The 23,713-nt window shown below is 43.1% G+C and overlaps 2 long non-coding RNA genes across 6 annotated transcripts in view; one reads left to right on the top strand and one right to left on the bottom strand.

Moving 5' to 3' along the window:
* Positions 1–11,918: 11,918 nt before the first annotated feature.
* LOC123162964 (uncharacterized) lies at positions 11,919–14,738 on the top strand. The gene is made up of 2 exons (XR_006481611.1): positions 11,919–12,501; positions 12,575–14,738. It is a non-coding gene; the product is annotated as an uncharacterized lncRNA (long non-coding RNA).
* Positions 14,739–21,376: 6,638 nt separating this feature from the next.
* Positions 21,377–23,713, bottom strand: part of LOC123162963 (uncharacterized) — a 7,555-nt gene continuing 5,218 nt past the window's right edge. For 2 of the 5 annotated variants that reach the window (XR_006481607.1, XR_006481606.1), the window contains 3 exons: positions 22,132–23,486; positions 21,779–21,973; positions 21,441–21,667 (listed from right to left, as the gene is read on the bottom strand). This is a non-coding gene — a long non-coding RNA (uncharacterized lncRNA). Of the gene's footprint in view, positions 21,668–21,778; positions 21,974–22,131; positions 23,487–23,713 lie in introns of all 5 variants that reach the window. The other 3 variants (XR_006481609.1, XR_006481610.1, XR_006481608.1) reach the window with 3 other exon arrangements.

Below are 23,713 nucleotides of genomic sequence, written 5' to 3'. Positions count from 1 at the left end.
CTGCTCTAAAGGCTAGCCAGATAGCCTGGCCATGACCCAGGAGCACGAGATACACATGTTAATTAAGCCCTTTCCCGGCATGTGCACTCCATCTCTGAGCGCGTGAAGCTTGTGATTCTCACGACACGCCGCTAGCACTTCACGCACATGCTGCTAGAAGAGCAACTACTACTAGTATAGTTTCCGTACAACTTAACTTATATCATAATCTGCGCGCGGAGATTACTTTATGCTCCATGCACATAAATATATATGTACAGTTCTTAGCTAGAATACTGAATTCGTCAGGATTAAGAAGGACGGCTAGTTGTGTAGTGATAGTGCAGAAAGTTTGTCCAAGACAGAAACTGACGTGTTTGTGGCCTTTGGACTACTACTCAAGAGCAGGTCTCTCGCAAGGATGAATTGATAGAATTTTGCCATGCATGATGCATGCCAAGTCCCTTCATAAGAGCATCTCCAACAGCCGCGCTATATAAGTGCCACGCTGAAAATTTTAGATTTTTTACGCGCGCGCAACATTCTGAGAACTCCAGCGGAGGCGTTAAAACTGTGTGCGTGACATAAGTAGTTTAGCGCGTCGGTCGGAACGGCATCGCGTGCCGTTTATTTGCTGTGCCCGCTCCCGCGCGCTGCACACTCGAGCGCCCGCTCACGACTTCCACCTACCCCAATCAAATCACTGGCGCCACCGGCCGCACCATTCCGGCGCTTCCTCCGTCTCCCTCTAGTCGCTGCTGCTGCTTCCTCCGTCTCCCTCTAGTCACCGCCGCCCCTCGCACGCGCCATTCCTCCAACGAACATCACAGCGCCATTCCTCCGACGAACAGCGGCCGGCCGCCCACTGCCGCTCGGGACCCACAAGGTGTTCGACAAAACGCTTGCGAGGTATGTATTGCTTCAACTTCACATTTTTACATGAATTTGGTGCATGTTGTTTGTAGTTTTTAAAGACTAGTTTAAATTCAACATGGTAGATGAGTTTGTCATATGATTCTTCGGAAGAAGGATTTGATATTGGAGAGGAGGAGGACCTTGCAATGATCCTAGCTATGCACATTAATATAAAAAAACGAAGCGTGGTGGTTCGGTTATGGGTCGGCAGAAAATTTGGAGGGATGGGATCGATGCCGACAACAGATTGACAAGGCACTATTTTGTGGATAATCCCGTGTACCCCGAGTCGTACTTCATGCGCTGGTTTAGGATGAGCACCGAGTTGTTCAGGCCCATTGCAGAGAAATTAGCAAGCCATGATCAGTTTTTTCAGCAAAGGATGAATGCCGCCAGAGAGCTCGGGCATAGCACCTTTCAAAAGGTGACAACCGTTTTGCGTATGTTGCCATACAGTATTCCGGATGATCTAGTTGATGATCACTTGGCCATGGGTAAGAGTCAAGCCATCATGTGTGTCAAGCGCTTAACAGACGGAATTGTGTAAGTGTTTGGTACGGAGTATTTAAGATCTCCCAATGTTGAAGACTGTGCAAGGCTTTTGCAAATGAACAAAGCTTGCGGGTTTCCAAGTATGCTTGGCTCAATAAATTGCATGCATTGGAGTTGGAAGTACTGTCCTAAGGCATGTCATGGTCAATTCCACAGCCAAAAAAAGGGTTCCGCTATAATCCTTGAAGCGGTGGCCGATCAAGAGACTTGGATTTGGCATGCTTTTTTTTGAATGTCTGGATCTTTGAATAACATTAACGTTGTTAATCGGTCAGCACAGATGAATAAAATTGCAAATGGCGAACTACCACCGGTGCAGTTTGTAGCAAATGACCATACATACAACTATGGCTACTATCTTGCGAATGGCATCTACCCAAAGTGGCAAACATTTATGAAGCCGTTAGAAAACCGGAAGGTAAAAAAATCATGATTTCCACAATGGTCAGGCGGCGGCTAGGAAAGATGTGGAGAGAGCTTCTGGAATTTTGCAAGCCGCCCAATTTGCCATTGTGAGAGGATCGGCTAGATTTTGGGATCAAAAAGATGCTTTGATACATCATGCACGCTTGTGTGATCATGCACAACATGATCATCGAGAATGAGCATAGTCAAGATTTAGACTACTCTCAGTATGAGCTCTTAGGACATCCCATGCGAGTACGACGGAGGGCTGCCAGGGTGGCCCGTTTTGTTGCCTCCTATCATGTAATTCGACATGCCGAAACGCATGATGATCTTCAGAAGGATCTCATTGAGGAGTGGTGGGCATTGGAACGGCCGACAAAGAGCATGATTTTTTTTTCTTTGATGTTGTATGTTTGATGTTGTATTGTTGAACTATTTGTTCTATTGCAAGATAAACTATTTGTTTGAGTTGTAATAATAAAATTGAACTATTTTTTATTGTTGGTTTTTACTTTGTTTGTGTTTGATCTTCTTGGTTGTGTTTGAAGTACATATGTTGTTTGTGCGAGAGCACGCGCAGTTTTTTTTTTTTTTTGCGGTGGCTGCTGAAGCGGCTCGCGCGCGCTAAACTTTGCAGCAACCGCTGGAGCAAGCGCTTCTCGCCGCGCAAAAACTCACGATTCACGCGCTGGAAACGCTTTTTTAGAAGAGCTGCTCTAATGGTATACTTTTCCCGGCAACAATACGGCGACAATTCAAAATTGTACTACAATTCAACCGGTCGATGGAAGACTTTTCGCGCTGACTTTTTTGTCTATACGGGTCAGTTTCAGTGGAAGGTGTATGCAATACTCCCTCCGTTTTAAAATATAGTGATTTCTCTATTTCCGTGCTTCAATTTTGACGATACATTTAACCAGCGAGATTGACTGCGGTGCGAGCAAAAATTATACCAATGAATTCGTATTCAAAAGAAGTTTTCAATTATATAATTCTTTTCTTCTACCGCAGTCGGTCTGGTTGGTTAAATTTATGGTCAAAGTTTGATCTTGGAAAGCGCGGGCGCACTATATTTTGAAATGGAGGGAGTAGCTTCTTCCACTGGTCAACGCGAGGACATGAATGGAAGATGGAAACAGGATGGGTTTGGCGACCTGCACGACGACTTACCAAACTCTCGTTCCTTGCCATGGTGGTGCGGATGCATGTCAGGCTGAGCTAACGCAGCCGATGGTGGAGTGGAGGTAGGCGTAGGCTCCACTTGTCACGATCTGGCGGCCGGCCGGTGCCTTGTAGTGCGTCCTTTTGCCAACCTTTCCTCGGCGAGATTCATGCATGCAGGTGATAAACAGAGTCATTTGCTCGTGGTGGTCTCTTTGCTAGCTAGCTACTCCTCACGCGAGTTGGAACAAATAGGACGGTTCCTTTGTCCGAGCTACTCGGTTCGTCCCATAATATAAAACTGTTTTTGACACTGTTGAGACTTGAGAGTAAATTATTAGAATGGTAAGAATGAGACCTTACGATCAAGCACACCCCGACGTAAAAGTATTCGATGGCATTTCACAACCACTGTCTGTTCTTACAGCAAGCTAACATAACATACCGAACTGCAGGTTACTGTTCAGTCTGGCTCGTCGATGGCTCTACCAACACTTGTTGATGACTACCTAGACTATTCTGCTTACGGTCATTTAGCTTTGGAGATTAAAGCACTTATGATCGATAGGGAGTTTGTGCCACAGCAATTACATCGTGTCCAAAACAGCGTAGCTGATTGTTTGGCATGATATAGCCGCTCTGAACATACCACAATTGTGTGTGGTCACACAAAGGGCCCTCATGTATGGAGGAACTCTTACCTCTTGACCGTAACTCTATAATTCTGAATAAAACTCATTTTTTTTCTCGCAACAAAAAACATAACATCCGACCCACCCCTAAAACAACGTCCGACCCAAAAGACCGAACTCCCAGCTAAAATGCCGCTCGTCCTTAATGTCACAACGGATCCAACATGTCTCAGTTTCAGTGTTCTTTTCCCGGGATCCTATTTGGCGCACGGGTCACTGGTTTGTTTTTTCATTTTGTTTTTTTCTCCTTTTTCATTTTTATTTTCCATTCTTTTTATTTCATTTCAAAAAAATTATTTTGTGCACAGTTTAAAAATTGTTAACACTTTTTAATAGGGAAATCTTTTGGAAATCATCAACATGTTTCAAATTTATGAACATTTTTTAAAATCGTGAATAATTTTTTTACGAATTAGCCAATATTTTCGATTATTCTTAAAAAATGAAGCCCATGCACTTTTTTTAAAATGGATGACCTTTTTAAAAATTCTGGGAAGAATTTTTGTACATTTTAAACAATTTTTACTTTTCCCGACTTATTTTATTTAAAAAATAGTTTCACAATTTTTTTATCAAATTGTGAAAATTTTCTGAATATGTGAGCATTTTTTACCAAGTATTGGACATTTTTTTTAAACTCATGAACACTGTTTTGGAACGCATGAACAATTTTTAAATACATGAATATTTTTTAAAAAACATGCTTTTTTTAGTCCAGAACATTTTATGATTTCTTAAACATTTTATCCGAATTCACACTTTTAGGAATTTTTGAATTTTTTTGTAGTCCCAAATTATTTAAAGAGGAATAAAATGAAAACAGAAAACAAAAATTTAAAATTTTAAATAAAAATAAAAAACAGTGCATGTCCAGCCTGCAAATGGGCCGGCCGAAAGTGGAGCGACGGGGAAGGTAGGGTGCGCGTTGGCTTGTTCGTCAGTGCACACGGTGCTACATAGGAGCTCCCTGCCGGTCGGCGTCCACCATGCTAGGAAAATAGATTAAGTTGGCCGTTCTGTAACAAGAAATTAATCTATTTGCCTTGCTCTCTGCTTGTGCACTCAGACATATTACCATGGAGTCCTTTTTTCTCTGCTTATTCCCCTTTCTGCGGCCGATTCCGAAAGAGGTGATGTATGTGTTGGTGGCCGTTGAAGCAGGTCTCTCATGCGGATGTTTGATAGTCATGCATGATACATGCCAATTCTTTAGGATTTCTTCTGAATTAAGCGATAAAAAAACAATGCATTTCGACCAAGATAGTACCACGTGCATTTCGACCAAGATACGTAGTACCACGGGAGAATAGTTCGACCAAGATAGGTAAAAGCATTTGAAGCTTTCTTGAGTCCTTTTAATTACCTACTACTACCTCCGTCCTGCTTTATTGGTCAGCTTAGTTTTTTGTGCCAAATTTTGACCATAAATTTAAGTAAGAAAATAATAATACATGTCACCAAAAATTATATCGTTGCATTCGTATTTGAATATAGTTTCTAGTGATATTATTTTTGCTTACATGCACTGACGTTTTGTTAGTTGAATTTAGGTCAAAATTTAGCACAAAATACGAAGGAGACAAATAAATCAGGACGGAGGTATATAGCAATTCACACCAAGAGTTGCCTTGACTGTTGACTTTTCAGGGCTGACTTCCCTACGGCCACTTATCCGTTCGAAGTCCACACAATTAACGGGTCAGCTTCAACGGTGTCCATCCCCTACGTGCTGCTAATTGCCGACCCTTGGAGAGATACGCAGTTACGGGTCAACGCCAGCCCATGATGCATGGAAGATGGAAACTTTCTGACGGGGTTGACGACCCACATCACCAACGACCAAAAAGAAAAAGAAAAATCACCAACGACCAAACATTTCATGCATCCTCGCATGCGTGGTCACAATGGGGAGGAACTTGGGAGTAACATCACACACTTCAATACAACTTTGCTTATGTGGCACATATTTAATGAAGAGAGAGGTGCTTGTGGTAACTAGCAAAGTGACCGGAACATCACACACTCCAAGAAACAATGAGTCTATAACCTAATAAATACATCATTGCATGACACTACATAGATGTTCCTACCCACTATGGAGGTAGTAACATAGTCTAGGAAAGTGTGTAAGTTACTCCCTCCTTTCTGGTTTATAAGGCTCAATTCAAAAATCTCACCAACCAAGGTAGATGGTGAGTGGTGGAATACTTTTTGTAGTTTATAAAAGCACCTAATTAATGCTCTTGTTTTTTTCAAAAAATTATGTTTATCAACGCATTGATTGCAATGCATGCATGCATAAAGTACATGCATTGGTCAATTTTCTCTCAATACTTGCATGCAATGATTTAATGCACTTGGAAATCTGAACATGTGATGGGAATCAACCAAATTGAGCCTTATAAAATGGAAAAACTAAAATTTTGAGATAAACCCTATAAACCGAAAAGGAGGGAGTACTAGCTTATGTTTTTGACCATTATGACCAGCCTTATTGCCACTTGTGTCGAAGTCAACCACCGGCAGGTTATGTTGCATTTGTTTCCGTGCGCATGCATGCATGTGGCGGTACCGTTCTGAAAAGGTGAGAATTGACTTGTTGTTCAATTGGCTAAACAAATCGTCGAAATGGTTTCCATTAGTGTGATCACCATCGACTCCCATCATGTGCATAACTAGACTTCCGAATTTTTCACCATTGTTGGAGTTACGGGTCAGAGCAGAAGAGCACAAGCTCTAGCTAGTGGCCGGCCGGCCGGCCGGCGGCCGGTGCACTCCACCCCACTCTGCCCGGTCGATGGACGTGTTGTGCACGTGCGTCACGCCGGTGCGGCGGCCGCCGGCGAAGGAGGAGTGACATAGCCTAGCCTGACTTCACCCCTGACGACTGACGTGGCACCGCACCTGACCTGTCCGGCCCCGCGCGCACGTGCATCACAGTCACTGCTACAATTTCCTGGTCGCGGTCCGGTCTGTACACTCGGGGAGTCGGGGTCGAAGGGGCTGCCTGGCCAAGTCAAAACCCCATCTCTCCGCGACTGGAACGGATGCGGTCACGGTCGCATGGATTCGTCGATGGGAAACGTGAAATAGCCGCCGGGCACATGCACCACGCTACCGTCCGACCCGGCGGCCGTCGACTGGGACACGGCCATTGATCGCAGTCGCAGCTAGCGGAGTGGAGTTGGTAGGATCCACTCGAGTTTCTACGAAAAGTTTGGGTCCGCGACAACGACAGCGACACTAGAGCTTCACAGCTTACTCAAACAACAGACAGCGACACTTACCTATTGTGTTATCGATGCAGCTGAGCGCTTTGGAGTCCTTGGCGGTGGTCATGACACCCTCACTTCCACCGCCAGAGTCCCGTCAGCCGCCTGCCTTTGCAGATAGTGAAGACTTGGTTGGTTCTATCACTGCCTCATCTATGACCATTGGGCATGTGGTGTCTTTGAGTGGTAAGGTTGATGTGACAGGTGTGTTGGCACCTAACTCTGAGGCTATATCATGTGAGCAACTGGAGACGTCTGAGTCCATCGTGTCAGTGGTACCTATGACTGATGATGTTGAGGCGGTTGGTATGTTCGCGCCTGACCCTTCGGAGCCCAACCAGCCGCTCGCCTCTGTGGAGCGTGGAGGATCCGATGTTGCAGTCACCCGCCCGCAGGTGACCGTTTGGCAGGTTTCTGTGCGTGACAAGGTCAATGAGATTCTATTCGAGATAAAGCTTCACAGCTTGCTCAAACGTTTGAAGAGGGTGAGCCCTGGATCTCGCAAGGCGATAGTGGAGGAGGCTCTCAGGAGCAAAGAAAAGAAAAGTGATGCCACAGGAAAGGCGCCCGCAGCTGCTTGAAGGATGGTTATTAGTCTCTTGGGTTGTCCTTATGGTCTGACTTGTCTTCGTGGATTTGGTGGTGCATGTGGTCTTCGGCCGAGCAGTGTGGGGGATGGTGGACATTAGGTGTTGGGTATGGTTGTCAGGCGATCATGTGTGTTTGGTTTGCATGTTGTGTGAGTAGTCCACGTGTAGTTTGTCTATATCGGTTTTTGTCCGGTTTTTCGTTAATTAACTGGGCAATTCTCTTCTCCTTAATTAATCAATGAGGCAAATCCTTTGCCTCCGTTTTAAAAAAAACACTCATGCAATGCGACGTACAATACTTGTTATAGTCTATACCTACTAATAAAGCAAGGTGCGTTTCTCTAATTTTTTCATCCGTTCACCATCAAAAGAATTTTTTTCTATTCAAGGTGGTACTAAATTTTTTCTGCGTCCATCTGCTACAGAAAATAATTTTGTCCAGAATTTCGTACATGGGCCGTGCGTGCTGCAGGCCAGCAACGCCAGCCCACTTAGTTGGTGCCCACGCAGCGTCAAAACCTTAGTTGCCGCACGGTGCAGGAAATAGTCACAGGTTCGTATAGGGCGCCCAATATTGGGCCGGCCCATTCTCATTCTTTTCTTTGTTCTAATTATTTCATCCTATTTATTTTTATTTCGATTTCCTTTTTATTTTTTCCTTTAAAAAGTTTATTTTGTTTTTTTCGAAATTTCATTTTTTATAATTTCCATTTTTATTCAATTTTTTCATAAAATCTTCAGAATTTCAATTTTTCGTTCCCATGTTGAAAAATGTGGGGAACTTTTAATTTTTCTTATAATTCGAAAATTTGTCCGAAATTCACAAAATGTTCGCATTTTGTCAAAAAATGTTTTAGTTTTCTAAAATTATTGAATACTGAAAAAACTGCATTTGAAAAATGATACAAATTTGAAAATTTTCCCTGTTTATTGAAATATTAAAAAATTCAAAATAATGTTCTTGTTAAAAAGCATTATATTTTCAAAAAAAATGAATGTACAAAACATGTTTCTGTTCTAAAAAATTGTTCACAAATTCAGAAAATGTTCGTTTTCTATAAAAGGTTCAGGTTTTCGAAAAAAAGTAATTTTAAAAATGTTCCTGTTTCAAGTTTTGTGTGTCTTTTTCAAAAATTAATGAAATTATAAAAAATGCTCGCCTTTTTGGGAAAGAGTTGGGACTTCAAAAATTGCTCATGTTTCAAAGAATATTCGGAAATTCATAATTATTACTTTATTTTTGAAAGTTCAAAAAGATCAAAAAATCCAAACATGTTTTGAATGTGATGTTGTAGTATGTTCTTAAACATTCGCGTCGACTATTGGTTAGCTAGAGTTGTTTGTTCGAGTGACTAGCAACACCTGGTCGAGTTTTTTAGGTCATGAGTTTGATCCTTCAACTCATTGTTTTTTTTATTCGTGCCTTACAAACATTGGTTTTTTTAGTGCCTGCCAATGGTGCATTCGACGTGTTATTTGATGATAAAAGAGAATATGTTGGCTGACTATATTTAAAAGTAATTATGGCCATATGCCAATAAAAAAGAATATGCTGGTTTGACTCTGATAAAAACATATGGGCAAGTGTGCGCTAAAATAGTTAAAGAGAATACACCGTGGTAAAGTAAGGACTACCTGATTATGTGATGATTATGCCAATGAAACGGGATAGGATGCAATTAGTAATCCATCCGGTTATGCCATTGTAGGAGAGAGTGGTCGAAGCAACTATGCCATGAAGGTTGCCGTGCAGCCACAAAGTGAGGGGGAAACCAGAACCTCAACATGGAGGCAGACATGGAGGAAAAAAAGTACGAGTAGGGTGGTGGCCGCCAGTCTGACCAACGCAACCACTATTCAGATCTCGCGGGCCAAACATGACCCGCGAGAACACCGCAGCTCCTCGCTTTGTCGCCTCACCGCTTTGGAGATCGTTTTGATGGATACATCAATTATCTTGATGCTTCTTCAAAAAAACGTCTCTCCCATTGCAACGCACGGGCATATGTGCTAGTAGAAACTCATATATCCATGGAGGTTTCCCTGGCTTAGTCCTAGCGTGAGTCCAAAACAACACGCCTCCTTTTCTACTCCTACGATCGAGATCGGTTAAAGTCGTCTTGTCACTCGGTTATTGATCGAATAGATCAATTAAGCACGTGAGTGCCGGAGTTCACGATCCAGAGACAAAGTGCCAAGACTTCACGATGCAGTAAACGAACAAGAGTACTGCTATACACATGACGTTGTGCGGCCGATTTATGCACGATCTTAGCCGTGCATGCGTTGGACAAAATGGAGGGCGGCGGTTAGGTCAAGCATCGTCCAATGTTCGTCTGATATATATCGGCTGCTTAGTAGTTCCGGTACCCTGCTCATGGAAGAAAACACAGGAAGGCGATGGCATTCTTTTTTTTCCCGAGAGAGATCTGTTTGGAGGAACAAGCTATTTTAGGGTATCTTCAACGCGGACCGTCAAAACACCCGCATATGTCTAGGGTAACCGCGAGGACACAATTTGTCATCCAATACGATACCCCATTAGTCCACGGACCGGTCCAAATTTCGGAAATCCCGCAAACCGGATGCAAACGATGGGCTTTGCGGACATTTGGACCGCTAACACTTATGTGTCCATCAACCGGACCCATCCAAAAACATCTTCCACGTGAAGCGATTGCCGCGCATTCATGTAGGGCCAGAGCGCTAACATGGCATTCATGCCGACTCAAAGTGGTCGCGATCTCTCACTAGAACCGACATTGAAGCGGCGCGCCGACCGAGACCATCACCTAGTCTCGGTGCATGTTCCGATGTCAGGGACGCTTATCCGGACGGGGCTGCACGGCTGTGTACCACATTCAAACCGTCTCCCATCCGTTTGCCTACCAGCATTAAACAGGCTTGACAGTGGTCCTGGCTAAGGGACATCTTACCACGTCAATTCCTGGTTGAGAACCCCTTTCGTGGAAGGATATCTGTGCTTTTCTTTTCCGGGAAGCACAACTGTGTTTCTCATGAAAGCATGTGATATGCTTTTTTCTCCTTTTGGAGGCACAATGTGTTATTCTTTTTCAGAAAAAAATTGTGCTTTTCCCTTTTTGGGGAGCATAGTTTCACTTCTTGTGGAAGCACAAGATGTGCTTGTCCTCGCATTGCAAAAAAGCACTGCTTCAAAAAAAATCCGCAAACCTAGGGAAATCAATCAAAAACTGAAAAAGCAAAAAAAAACCTAAATAAAAGCACGAAAATCATGCAGAAAAGAAAAGAAAAACACAAATTCTTGAGGGTACGCCAGCGCGTGACATGTGGTGCCTACTGGGCGCACCACTTGCCGCGTTCCTAGGCAAAAAAACTGACCCATGTGGGAGCCCGCTAAGGGATACCCCTTTATTAGTTGCCCCCTCAATTCGAACATTTCTTCAAAGCTAGGCCCGTAGATACTTCAAGGTTCGTGCGGGTCAAAAATCTGATGCAACTCAAGCAACCAAATGTACCAAAATTCTATCTATTGGTCCTGCTGGGCCTGATAGTTGCCACTTCCATTTCCCCGTGCCCTTATCCTTCTTTCCCCCACTCCACTCCCATTCAAGACTTCCTAACTAGCACCTGTTGTGTCAGCAACCCAGCTAGCAATCACATGCACGTGCTATGGGCCGGCCCAGCTACCAATGGCCGCTCGCCAAGTGCCAGCTCGCTGGCCTATTTTTTTCCTAAAAAAAAAGAAAATGACCATTGACACGACGACATGTTGACTTTCTATAGAAGTTCAAAATTTGAGAAAAAGTTAATGAATTTGTTAATTATTTTGCAGTTTTATACAATGTTCATGAATTCAAAAAATCATGAAATTTCTGGAAAAATTTCACGAGTTTGAAAACAAGTTCTAAATTTGGAAAAAGTACATGAATTTTTAATAAATGTTCACAAACTTAGGAAATGGTTATGAATTTGGAAAAATAATCAAAGACTGGGAAAAGTTCCTAATTTCAAAAAATGCAGAAAAATAAAAAGTTCACGAATATGAGGAAAAAGTCTGTGAATTTTAAAAAAGTTCATGAAATTTTTGAAAAAAATTGTGAACTGAAAAAGTTTGTGAAAACCGAAAATTTTCACAGATTTTAAAAGAAGTTGGCAAAAAATGAAAAAAAGTTCATGAAATTTTGAAAAAGGTTAGTGCATTTGAGAAAAAAAAGAAAAAAAAGCAGGAAAGCAATACAGGAAAACAGGAAAAGAAACACAAAAAATGAAAAGCAAACAAGACCGTGTTAAACAGATGAAAAGGAAAAGGAGGGAGCTCCCGACCAAATCGCACGCTATGCCACATGATAGGAGTTTGGGCACGCAAACAGGCCCTCTTTCTAGGACTCGTCCAAATTGGAGACTTTAATCGCTGGAGCGGAGATCCATGGATCTGGATCTGGATGCATCTCTTCTCCCGTCGGTCGGCGACGAACCCTAGCTAGCGTGTCTCCACCGGCTTCCCTAAAAAAAAAAAAAACTCGTGTCAGTCCGGGTGCGAGAGGCCACCGGCGGCGCTCTAGACTAATCGGATCGGATCTGAGCGAATCCCGCCGCCGCGCCCGTCTCGCATGCCGTGGCCGATGACCGCGTCGGCCGGGGCCCGTCCCTGCCCAAACGGCGGCGATGATGGATGGAGCCGCCGGCGCCGGCCAGGCTCCCGACCTGCGGACGCGCCGGGTCGCCGCTCCTCGGGGCCAGCCCCTCCCGCCGCGGCGGATCGCGCATCGGCTTGGAGGCCCCTCGGGGCTGCCGCCGGTGCGGGAGGCCTCCGCGGCGCGGGCTGGGGAGTGGGGACCGAGCGGCGGGGCCCGTGAGGCGTTCCGGTCGAGGGATTGGTCGGGCCGGTGCGGGATCTGAGCCGCCGTCCATGGATTTCTCGCAGCTTGGCTGCGTTTCGCTTTCGATTCGGTACTGTCCCCGTCTCTCTCTCTCACTCAGATTCTCACACACTCGCTCACTCTCTGTGTGCTCGCGCGCGCAGAGTCCACACCAGTGAACCCTAACCCGAAACCGGATCAGGCGAGCTCTCGTTGCCGGATCGCTGACCCGTCGTCCTGGTGGCCGCTGCGTCAGTTCCACACCGCTACGGCGCCGCTAGCCATTGCCGTTCCCTTGCCTTGGATTCGGTTGTGGCGTGGGCTGGAGCCGTACTCTGTTGTCTGATGCGTCGTTCAAGCGGGGGGTTTGGTCAGTCGAGGCCAGGCATGAGCAGCTCCTGAGCAGGATGGATGGATGGAAGGATGGATGCGTTCATGTGTCGTGAACTAAAACCACGACTCCTATTTTTGAACGGAGGGAGTATGAATGTATGGATATCATGGTCATGTTGCTTGCTGTGTAGAGCCCGGAGGTGGGTTGAGAAAAAAAGAGGGGCAATGATGATGATGACGACGACGACGATGGCTGAAATAACCATGTCTTGAGCAATCAAGGCAGCTGTGGTGTGGTGGTACTAAACAGAGCTGAAAAAAATATCGGTGTCTGCGTTGGAGTTGGCCTTGGAGCCCACCCTTGCCTCTCTTGCAGCCTGTCTAATTCATCGCTGATGTTGGATGCTTTGTGCCTCGGGCGGTCATTCTGTTGAGTGATAACCATGGCAGTTCTCTTGCATCGTGATGGGTAGATTATGCAGCAAGAAATGTGGGGGTTGGGCTTGAAGATGGAAGACAAAACTAACCCTAAACCGAATCAGGCGAGCTCTCGTTGCCGGATCGCCGGCCAATCATCCGGTTGGCCGCCACGTCAGTTTCGCACCCCTGCGGTGCTGCCAGCCACCGCCGTTCCATTGCCTTGGATTTGGCTGTGGCGTGGGCTGGGAACCGTACGGTGTTTGTCTGACGAGCCGTCCGCACGGGGGGTTTGGTCGGTCGACTCCAGGTATGAGCAGCTCCTGAGCTTGATGGCTGGATGTGTGCACACATGTAATGGAGTATCATGGTCATGTTGCTTGGTGTGCCGAGGCAACCTCATTTTTGGACCAAAAAGAGGGGCGATGACGACGACGACGACGATGATGATGACTGTGGCTGAAATAATGATGTCTTGAGCAATCGAGACAGCCTTTGTTTGTGGGACTAAACTGAGCTGAAAAAGTCGGTGTCACCACCCTTGCCTCTGTTGCAGCCTGCTCAATTTTTCGCCGATGTTGGATGATCTGTCCCTTGGACGGTCGTTCTGATGAGTGACAACCAGGGCAGTTCTCTTACACTGCGATGGGTAGATCATGCAGCAAGAGATGTGGGTGTTGGGTTTGAAGATGAATGACAAAGCTGAGCCCTCTTTTGCTACGCTACATACACTGAATTTTCACTGTTCAGTTGCATTTTGTTTTGGATTCGGTGTGAATCCTCCTCCTCCTCTCTCTCTCTCTCTCTCTCTCTCTCTATATATATATATATATATATATATATATATATATATATATATATATATATCCTACAACAAATCAGTCAAGCTGTCATTGCCTACTTGCTGACCCATGGTCCGGGTGGACTAACGCTATGGTGCCGTCAGCCACCGCCATTCCATTGCCTTGGATTCGGTTGTGGCGTGGGCTGGGAACCATACAGTGTTGTCTGATGCGTCGTCCGAGCCGGAGGTCTGGTACTCTGGTCGGCTGATGCCAGACATGAGCAACTCCTGAGAGCATGGTTAATAGTACAGCCAACTTCTGGCATGCATGCATGTTTGTATGGATGCATGTATGTATGGATGTATGGATACTATGGTCATGTTGCTGCCGAAATCACTGTTTTGACCTTTTTGTAAAGGTTCGCACAAATGAACCATGTCCGAAACTTCAGTACAATCTAACCCCCTGTATCCATCGATCCATCCATCTATCCATCGACCCATCCATCCATCTATCTGTCTATCTATTTGAGGCGATGATGATAAAACATGGCTGACATAAACTTGTCTTCGATTATTCGAGGAGCTGTGGGCTTCAAAAACCTACTCTCCCCTCTTTTGGCACCTTATCATTCTCACCGAATATTGACGGCTCTGTCTTGGATGGTCATTCTGCTGAGTGATAACCAGAGGAGCTCGACCTCAGTGGTGGGGGTTGATCTGGTGAAAGAAGATGGAGCCAGGTTGTATGATCTATCAAAGGCGAATCTGAGCCCTCTCAAATCTCAATGCAACTAATACTGTGCCCTCTACACATCTATTTATCCCTATTGCATTTTTATGTTTTAAATTGATGAATTGTCGTGGTTGTAGCATTGGGCCATCTCATTAGGAGCAACTACGCACAAATCACCTCTCGTGGTGTTCGGTTTGCCTTGCCATGATTTTGTTGTCCATTGAGGGAACCAGTTTGGTGCATCCGGGCCTTTTCTTTTCTGTTATTATTTTTCCTTGAATGGCTGTGATAATAATGCTGCCCTTGGGTATTTTTTGAAATTATCTTATTTGGTACTGTATCAGTTTGGTTGTTTCAATTGCTATTTGACTTTTGATAATTTCATTTTGCTACTGTTCTCTTTATCTAGTTATCAGTTTGTACTTTTGGGCACTCCTCATTTATTTACTGGTTTTCATCTTAAGGGTCATATAGGGCAAGTTCAGATGTCAAGATTACTGTTTCCTTCATGTCATGTTCATGAATGGCTGCGATGATATAGCTTCCATGTGGGTGCTTCTATCTAATACCTGAATTGGTTCAGTAGATGCTAAACTAAGACTCTAGGAGTCCTTGTGTCACAACAAGTAACCGGTTTAGCGGCTAACAATTACTGTTAAACATTGGAATTAAGAATCCACTTAACAGTGTGGAGAGAGATTACATGGAATTAAGAATCCACTTAACAGTTTGGTTGCTTACAGCAGAATGCTTTGAAATAAAGATGCATCATTAAGGACTACTTTGTTTGAATAAATAAAAAAATTGTGTTGTGAAGGGCCTAGAAAGAGGAACAGGATTTCACATCTTTTCATCAAACTATGCTATTATTTGCAACTGTATGTCCTTTGTTATGCATGTTCTGTTTTTTGTCTCAGCATTCCCATTTAGTCGTAACCGCATTTTATTTTGCGGAAGGTCTTACATTCATGTATTTGCTGCACTACGGCACCGCAAGCATCAGCAATTGTAATAATTACATTTGATCTATTAATTTATTAATTATATTTTTTTAAATTCTGAATCTACAATTCTATTTCTCGTTTACATTATGTTCACTGTAACCTGCAGCACTAACCCTGTTGATGGCTTTCTTCTGTTGCAAAAAAGAAAGTTCATGTTCTCCTGTTTTTATTTTGGCTTGCAGTCACTCGTTTTATCTGAAGTGAACAAATGGCAATTGCTTCTTTCATTGCCGGTAATACGGCCATCAGTGCAGTATTCCATATTAACTTCTGAACACAGCATATTTGTTTCTGTTGTGTGTTGTTGTTAATTATTCTTTTTCTGAATGGCTATGATGATTTCCGCCCCATGGTGTCGTTCAACATATCCTGAGATAGAGACACTTTCACGTCTCTAGGTTGGTTCCATTCAACTTTGCCCAGTTAGACAGTTAATCATTAAACTAGGAGGCCTTGCTCTACAGCAAGTTACCAGTTGTGGCTATTTGTTGCTGAGTGGAGAGAGAGGTTTTATTCCTTATGGTACTACCTGAAGCATTGTCCAACTAAGGTGATTCATGGGCAGGTAAATCTGAGCCATTCATTCAAGTAGTACTCCCCAAAAATTTCCCGGATTTTGTGAACTACTAGATGATGCCCTGGCCCCCGTGTGTTGCCGTGGGAACCTCGTTAAAATAATTGTATTAATAGGTGCTAGAAAACAACTAAACTGATGCAAGATAATAATAATATTCTTGACTTACATTGTAGCAACATGCCATTTTGTTTCTATAAAAAGTGCAAATCATGAACTACGTAGATAGGCTTCAAGTATCCACCATGTATGCTGTATATGACAATATAAAAGTCAATTAAACAAATGTAACCTATCAACGACGTCGACATGTTACAATTCAAAAAATATAACTTATCAACGCCATCGACATGTATCGCTTGGTAATATGGCGCGGTTTCATTTTTAAATTAATGCAAAAAGGTGCAACTTATAATTGACATGCATAGGTCCTTAGGTGGCATGGTTGCATGCTTAGAAAAATTAGATCGTGAATTGGATGTAAATAAATGTAAGTTATGATTTGTGATTGACATCCATACGTGCTGTTGTGGCATGGCTGCATGTTATTAAAAATTAGCTAGTGGGTTGTAGCTATTGAGAAGTAGAGGATTCCTCATGTATTTGTTATGGTACGTGAGTCTAACACTTCGCACTTGTACTTCTGCCTGATTATAGAAATTTTAGGATTGGGTACTTCTGAAATATACTCCAGAAAACAGCTTGGTTTCCTAAACAGCCTTTTTTAAACTATATCTTGTTGGCAATCGTGAATGGTCATGATCCCATGGTGAAAATTAAGTCGTTTATACTCTACACTCCGGGCTGTAGCTTGAAAAGTGAACCCGCCTATCTATGGCTCTGGTTCCTTCTGTCTGTGGACCTTCTGGCCTTCAGGGAAGGTGAGAGGATGTGAAGTCTTTTTATAGTGAACCAATTTTAAGCAGTTTTTTAATGCTACTGTTAACACCCCCCCTCCCCCCTCTTTTTACCATCCAATTATTACTTTTCCTTGTGTTGACATTGGTATAATAGTCCTCCTTAACTACCATTATTGATGCTTGCCATCATTGTCCTTACAAAACTTCCCAGACATCATCCCTAGCCCTGGTGGTGGCCTTGGAGCTTTGGTTCATGGGGCCACCCCTCCTGTTCAGGCCCACTGCACTGATGCATTGGCTTGGGACCCTCCTCGGGCAGTTGCCGCAGCTGAAACGGCAGGGGCTGGCGGTTTTGGGTTGGGCATCGTGGAAGATTGGGACCCTGTGTGGCCTCTCATGCCTGGGAAGTCGGCTGTCCACAGTGAGGCCTCCTTTGGTTTACAGGAATTTCGTAGGAATTATATAGGATATGATTCCTATGGGAAAACTCATATGGCTCCTATTCCTATGATATTCCTATCCTATGAACCAAAGGAGGCCTGAGATCTGAGCTGCCGCGATGGATTTTTCACGATACAGTTCCGCTTTTTGGCTTGAATCGGTACGCATGCAATTACACCCTAATCTGCTGCCTTAATTCTGAATCCCTCTCCACCTGAGCTCTCATTGAATATATGGAGGGAATACATATAGTGTAAAAAACGCTCTTATATTATGGGACGGAGGGATTGTGTATCACAGGATTGTCCTTTTTTCTCCAATGTTTTTAGCTATTGGCTGTTCTATTCATGTGGTTAACGAGAAGCTGTTGTTTTGCTTGTCTTGTCCTGCCAGATGCTTCTTCAAAGACAAAGTTATGATCAGCAATAACTGCGTTTTCTTAGAACTGAAGCTCATACTGCGTTAGTTTTATTTTGGTCAGAGCAGACTTCTCGGTGTGGTGGAGCGATATACGAAAAATAGATGCTAAGCCTGCAATGTCCGATAACGGGGCTTCAGTAGTGAATCTATCAGCACCACAGCAGTGGCATACAACTTTGGACCTAAGGGCTGGTCCCGTTACCTTTCGGAATGGGGGATCCCCGTTGGCAACAACCACGGTAGTATTTATTTTGCTGGTCATTAGTCTCTTTTTAAGCTGCTGCTGTCAACTTGCCACATTTTGATTCATTAGCGAGGAACTGATTCCTCGCAGGTTGTTTAAAATGAGTGTCCAGTCAATTGCATTCGTTTGTTTAAAAAGATTTTATATTTTGTCTAATCATGATTGAAGGTGCTCTTGGTGCTTTTGCTTGGGTCACCTGGGATCTGTATATTAGCCATTGTCTCCCTTCTCTGTATCTTATATATTTTCAAATTTATTCAGTGTTCTTTGGTTTTGTTTTCGTTTTGCCAAAGGTTGGACTGATATGTGTTTGGTTTCATGGTGGAATAGTATGCCACTGTCCAATGTCACATACCTGATTATTTAGCATTGGAACCCCATTTTTCATGGGATAAACAAGCGAGCGGCACCTCCCCTTTTCTGTTTGGGGTAAAGGATCCCATTTGGTTGATGCTGTGCTGTGATAACCTGGTTGGCAAGTTTATGTTTTTCTTCTGGTTCAAACACGAAAATTTATGTTATCCTGTTTTTATTTGGCCTGCAGTGACTCCTTTTGTCCGAAGTGAAGAAATGTCAGTTACTTCTTTCATTGCAGTAATGCGACCATCAGTCCGAATTAACTTCTGGACACAGCATATTTGTTTCCATTGTGTGTTGATGCGTTCTATTCTTTACTGTATGGCTATGATGATTTTTGTGCCCCTTGTGGTGCTGGAGATCTTTCACCATATCCTGAGATGGAGATGTTTTTACATCTCCTAGGTTGGTTCCGTTCAACTCTACTCAGCTAGACAATTAGTCGTTAAACTAGGAGGCCTTGCTCTGCAGCATGTTACCAGTTGTGGCTATTTGTTGCTGGGTGAAGAAAGAGGGAGAGGTTTTTTTTTGCTGGAATATCACCAAAGAACTAGCCATGGACAGAGGTGCATGGAAGTTCTCCATGTGCCAGAACCATGAGTAGGTTTCAGTATCTTATGGGTTTCAGATCTAGCCTATCCCAACTTGTTTGGGACTGAAAGGCTTTGTTGTTGTTTTACTATCTCAAGCATTTTCCAACTTCGGTGATTCATGGTGGGGTAAATCTGAGCCATTCAAACAATACTCCAAAATTTTCCTTGATTTTGTGAACTATTCCTTGTGCGCCATGTGTTTGTTATGATACCTGTGTTTTATACTTCTTTTGTCAGATTATTATAGTAATTGGATCAGTGAGTATTCTAAAAAACAGCTTGATTTTCCTGAACAGCTTTTGTGTGTTTTTCTCATGTTGAAAATTAAGTCGTATGTACTCTTCTGTACATTGTGGGCCTGTAGCTTGAAAAGTGAACCTGGCGTTACCTATGGCTCTGGTTCTTTTTGTGGACCTTCTCGAAGGTAAGATGGCGTGAAATATTTTCATTGAACCAATTTAAAAGCAGTTTCTTATTGTTGCTATTGTTCAGTTTTTTTGTTCCTATTTTTGCCTCCATTATCATTTTTTCTTGTATTGACATTTGATAGTGTTGTCCTTGTTAACTTTAACCTTCGATGCTTGCCATTCCAAGCCCCAGCAATGAGGAAGGGTTCTGGCTGAAACAGCAGGGGTTGGTGGTTTGGGGTGGGAATCGGTACCCCTTTGCATCATCTATCTGGCTGGCTGGCTGGCTTGGGCTTTGGTGATCAAACATGGCTGACATAAACCGAGGAGCTGAGGGTATAAAAATGTGCTCTCCCCTCCTTTGGGATCTTTTCATTCTCACGGAATATTGATATGGCTCCTTGTTGATTTATTCCTGTCGCCTTCTTATGTTTAGTTTGATAAATTGTCGTAGTTTGGCATTCGCCTATCTCATTAAGAGCAGCTACGCACAAATCACCTCATGTGGTGTTCAGTTTGCCTTCTCATGATTTTGTGGTCCATGGAGGGTGCCAATTCGGTGCATTCGGGCTTTTGCTTAAGCTCGTCTCACTCTGGTGGTCTCTGGTCCTACTACTGGTAGTGGTTGAATGTGTTCACTCCCTTTTAAATGTGTGAAACATGATCTGCAGCAAAATTTTCCCATTTCTGTGTTCCAAACATGCCCTCTTTTCCTGTCTGTGCATGTCCTCCTTTACTACACCATTAAATTTTTACTGGTTCTTTTGGCAGTGATGCACATTGAAGTCGGAAGTTATCAATATCTTTTCTACTGTTTTGGCACAGCACAGCAGCTGCTAACTGGCCTCAAAGATTACAATTTGGATGGTTAGCCTTTTGTCGATGACCTTTTTAATGCTTTTAGAAGCCAAAATATGTGGAGAACAACCATATTGTCATATGCCAGCATATACCTCTTATGATCTCATGTTTTGCAGAAGTACCATTAATACCCCCAGTCCCACAATGTAAAATCGTTTTTCGAGAAACGATCTTATATTGTGGGATGGAGGGAGTAACTTTTTATAAACAGGCCAACTCTGCGCCTGTCGCCCAATGGATATACTTGAATAAAAATGACCTTCAACATCTGAAATTTGAACTGATCTTTTTCTTGTCTTCTGTTCATTCTTTTTCTGTTCTTCCTTTGTCTTGAATGGCTGTGATAATTCTTATCTTATTTGGTACTTTGTTTGCTTGTTTCATTTGCTATTTGACCTTTGATAATTTCATTTTGCCACTGTACTCTTTATCTAGTTATCAGTTTGTACCCTTTTGGGCACTCTTTACTTTTTTTTTGTTGAGAAGTACTCTTTACTTCTTTACTGATTTCAACTTCAGTGTTCTTCCTTTGCCCTGCGGCGGCGAGGGGAGAGGGAGGGCAAGGGGCCGAGGACCGGCGGCGAGGGAGGGGGAAGGGGAGCCAAAGGGAAAGTGTTAGATTGAGCGAGTCATTCCAAGTGGCATGCGAGCAGCTAGCATGGGAGCTGGCACCGCCTTTAGGTTCAGTCAGGACTTACAAACACAAATCTCAACCTGGAATTATCTCTATCTCTATCTTCTCTTCTCTATACTACTTAAAAAGAATGTAAGGTTCTCATTTTACATTTCTTCCCACTACCCCTATGTATGATAATCAATCAAATTAATTTAATTACCTTCTTAACCAATTCCACTTTAATTTAATTACCAAACTTCTGATCAAAATTATAAGGTAATCCATGGCAGAATTTAATAAACATTTATTTACAAAATCACATTATTATGGACATATAAATCACAAGCTTTGTTTTTAGTTATTAGAAAAGTGTGCAAGCACAACACTGGACATTACAAACATTCAAACATCACGTCTATGATTTGCCATTCGATGCTGCGCAACATGAGAACGCCACACCGCTCCTTCTGGTTGATACCACCAGAATCTTGCATCATGCAACGACACATTTCTTTCACGAGCGTTCCAAACTCCTTCCTCACTGCTCGGATGGCTTCTCTCACCACGCAATGGACGAATGATGCGAGAACCAAGGCAGGTTCCCCCGAAGCTGACAGAGGCAAACGTGGTTTGATTACCTTAATAACTAATGATATTTTTCATGCAAACAAGTGAAATATATTCATGTTGTTGCTCCAGGGAAAGAGATCACACTCTCTACCTTTCGACGAGAGCACGCGGTTCTTGTGGTATCCGGTGTTGAGCACCTCGGCATTGAACTGCTTTGGGACGGTGTCGATGCTCGGGATCTTGTATACCCATGTGCTATCGCTCACAACCATTCCATCAGTGTTTGTTTCGTTCCGTGTTCTTTGTTTATGAAGAAGCCAATTCCTTGTATAAAGGAGCATTCAATCTGTCAGATGATGATAGAGATCAGATATGAATAATGAATATATGATTCCGCCGTTTACTATAATGAACAACAACTCTGATCAGGGCTGCAATATAAATATCCATGTTAACTGTCGAATGATAAAAGAAGAGCATAGCTCAGTGGAAAATATCTCAAACCTGGCCCAAGTCCATTGCAGGGTTCAAACTCATTCCACAGTCATACATAACTAGATAGGAAGTGCGGCTTGCCACACCCCACCCGCCTCAGCTATATCCAACCTGATATGAAACATTTTATATCTCATACGATTATACGATGAAAGCAATAGTGCAAAGGTTCAGTATGTTACAGAAAAAGTGAAAGGCTCAATAGTTCATGATAATTTATTTGCCATATATATTACACAAGGCCACCAAAAGAGTAACAACTATGCATAGTTTCTATACTAACCGTAGGTAGAGTGTATAGGAACATGTGTTACACAGAATTTTTATTGTCCAACACTTTTGCAGTTGCACAGGGCACATGTTACAGACAGATAAGGTGCCCACTATGATAAAACAAAAAATTACTAATAGGCACACACGCCTTTGTTTTCTCCCTAACAGATTGACTTGGAGCATGTAAATGTTCAACTTGCAATGATAGCATTCAGGTCTTCATGTGTTTGCTGATGGTGTAACTTGCACAAGTAACTCCATAATTAGTCCGACAAAATGATGACAGGTTCTATGTCTCCATCACTACTCATTGTAGCAGTAATCGGATTTGATCCGACGACCAAAGTCATCCGAAGGCAAGATTGCACGGCTGAGAACGCATCAACAAACTGATCCAACGGCCAGGAAGGCCTGAGCTCTGAGGAGTGCCACACTTCCACTGATCGATTCCTTGCATTGTTGGATCCGTCCTACCCCCTAAAGTCTTTGAGCACCCAATAGTCCAATTGTTCGGAGGAATCAGCGACTGACCAAACCAAGCGTTGCACTTATACACACACCCACACGCTCGCACGGCAAGCAAGGTGGTGAGGAGTGGAGGTACCAGATCGAAACATGGAGGAAACCAAGTGGAGACGGCGGCAAACAACCAAGTCACTCCGTGCATGAAATACAAACCAAACAATATAAACAACATGGATATGCCATTGTGACAGGCGAATAAACATCCAGTATAATAGAACGACGTTAATCAAAGTGGGATCTTGGTAAAGCAGTGCATATGTGATAGAAATAGGGAAATAAATTCTAAATGGCAGATGTGAGAAGAGAAAGCAAAGACCATACTTCAAGATCTTCACGGAAATATATGCTCCAATTTGGGAACCACGTGTGTATTGTTTGGATGGCGCGCATAACTACATCATCATTTATCTGAAAATAATACGACATGCTTTGTTTAGCACACATAGTTTAGCGGTACAAAATAAGAAAAAAAAACATATATGTATTTTAGAGCTGGAAGGGGTAGTAAGAAGCATGAGTTCTGCTTACAAATTGTAAATCCAAGTCATTCTGATGGCACAATGGGGCTGAATCGATGCACGACAACATGTACCAAATTTCAAAGACTTAAGTTATTCCCTGCCAATCATCACAATATAATTGCAACATACTGCAAGACTTTCTTTTGCTTCATATGGACCGAAAGTGATAGGTTTCAGTTTTCATAAAAAACCGTGATTAACAAAATGATGACTTGCAAGAGGCTAGAAATATGAGTAATGGTACATCTACAGAGCGAATTCATCATGAACCA

Source organism: Triticum aestivum, chromosome 7B (assembly GCF_018294505.1).
Source record: "Triticum aestivum cultivar Chinese Spring chromosome 7B, IWGSC CS RefSeq v2.1, whole genome shotgun sequence".
Taxonomy (NCBI): domain Eukaryota; kingdom Viridiplantae; phylum Streptophyta; class Magnoliopsida; order Poales; family Poaceae; genus Triticum; species Triticum aestivum.
Note: the sequence above shows the minus strand (reverse complement) of the source record. Positions and strands in the feature narration are given on the sequence as shown.